This window comes from Myotis lucifugus, unplaced genomic scaffold (assembly GCF_000147115.1).
Source record: "Myotis lucifugus unplaced genomic scaffold, Myoluc2.0 scaffold_185, whole genome shotgun sequence".
NCBI lineage: Eukaryota > Metazoa > Chordata > Mammalia > Chiroptera > Vespertilionidae > Myotis > Myotis lucifugus.
In genome coordinates this window covers 2,106,008-2,107,766 of record NW_005871233.1, presented here as the reverse complement: position 1 = coordinate 2,107,766, position 1,759 = coordinate 2,106,008, and the positions used below count along the sequence as shown (strand labels likewise).

The 1,759-nt window shown below is 51.1% G+C and overlaps 1 non-coding gene across 1 annotated transcript; it reads left to right on the top strand.

The window, feature by feature from the left end:
• The first annotated feature begins 787 nt into the window (after positions 1 to 787).
• On the top strand, positions 788 to 881 carry TRNAI-UAU. The gene is made up of 2 exons: positions 788 to 825; positions 846 to 881. It is a non-coding gene; the product is annotated as a tRNA-Ile (tRNA).
• Positions 882 to 1,759: the final 878 nt, after the last annotated feature.

The window sequence follows — 1,759 nt, the reverse complement described above, 5'->3', positions numbered from 1 at the left end:
GGCTGGAGTGCGGCGAGTCCCAAACTCCTGGTGCCCTTGAAGTAGTGGGCACAAGTGGTTGGGCGCTAGCAGTCCATAACCGAAGTTCTTCCAACCCCGGGAGTCTTGGGCTCAGGTTTCTGGGAACCCCGGGAGCTCGCCCTCCAGGGTCGCGGGGGCTGATGTCCCGGGCTCTCGGCTCCTTCAGGGAGGAGGCGCTGGGCACCTGGGTATCTGGAGTCCTCTAACCTGCACGCGGAGCCGGTGCTGCGGAGTCTCTCTAGACCCGGTGCAGTGACTAGGGTCGCCCGAGCTCGCGGCTCTGGAGCCTAAGAGGTCCAGGATGGGCGGCACGGGTCTCAAGCAGCAGCGGTGGCAGCGCCACTTCTGCAGTGGGAGACCCCGTCCCAGCTGTGGGGCTGGGGACGGTCGCCTTGGGCTTCCCCTCCCCCTAGCCGCCTGGGCTCACATCCTGTTCCCGCCCGCGGGGGTGGGGGTGTGGGGGAAAGGGGCCGGCTTCCGGCCGGCCAGCCGGGGGTTAAAACACCTTCTCTTTAGGTTCTGAATATTCATAAGAAGGCGAGTCCAAGGCAGGCTACACTCCTTCCACATTCCAAACACCTCGCGGACTTTTCCTTTTTTCAGCAAGGGCCTTCCAGGCGTGAGAATCAGGAGCTGGTCACACACTTTCTCCTATTGACCAACCAAAAAATTTATATTTGCATATACAATGCGAAACATAACTGTCCAGGGAGGTCATGTGGCCGAGAATAACTGAAGGACCCCACGGCGAAAGGGTGCGGCCGGAGCTCCAGTGGCGCAATCGGTTAGCGCGCGGTACTTATAAGACAGTGCAAAGCGGAGCGATGCCGAGGTTGTGAGTTCGATCCTCACCTGGAGCAGTTTTGATTTTTTTTTTTCCTCCTCAGCTTTTATAAATCTTAAACATTGTATAAATCTGTATCACTTAGAGGAATGAACATTTCGATTTTCGGGCTGGAAAGACTCCAGGGATTCTGGTGATCATCGGTTAAGGAGTGTTCTGCAGCATGGGGAGGTGCCGTTTTTATTGGCCACTAGAGGGTGGTATCGCCTTTTAGATGCCTGCACATTTCATAGGATCTGCAGATCTCAGTTAAGGCTTGTGTAAGTATCAGGCTGTGGGTCCTCTACTGGTATATGGCGCAACTGCCTCTTGCCCCGAGTTTCTGTCTTGGATTTTTTTGCAGTTTCACTTAGATATAATTACCATATAACATTGTACTGTATTAGTCCAAGGTCTACAACATAATTATGTGTAAAATATGAAATGATTATTATAAGTTTAGTTAACATCATTTTTTTTTCTTGTGTGTCTTTTTTTTTTTTTTAAATATATTTTATTGATTTTTTACAGAGAGGAAGGGAGAGGGATAGAGAGTTAGAAACATCGATGAGAGAGAAACATCGATCAGCCGTCTCCCGCACACCCCCCACTGAGGATGTGCCTGCAACCAAGGTACATGCCCCCGACCGGAATTGAACCCGGGACCCTTCAGTCCGCAGGCCGACGCTCTATCCACTGAGCCAAACCGGTTTTGGCTTCTTGTGTGTCTTGAAGTTTTAACTCTTTTCCTCTCCCCATTTCTGAACCGATTTTTTTTTTCAACAAATACCGAACATCCACTATGTGGCCAACTCCTATTATGGGTTTAGATATGAGTGATACTGCAGGGAACAAGGCAAAGTCCCTGTCCCTGAGGACTTGACATTCTAGTGGGGAAGGCAGATTCCTATAAAC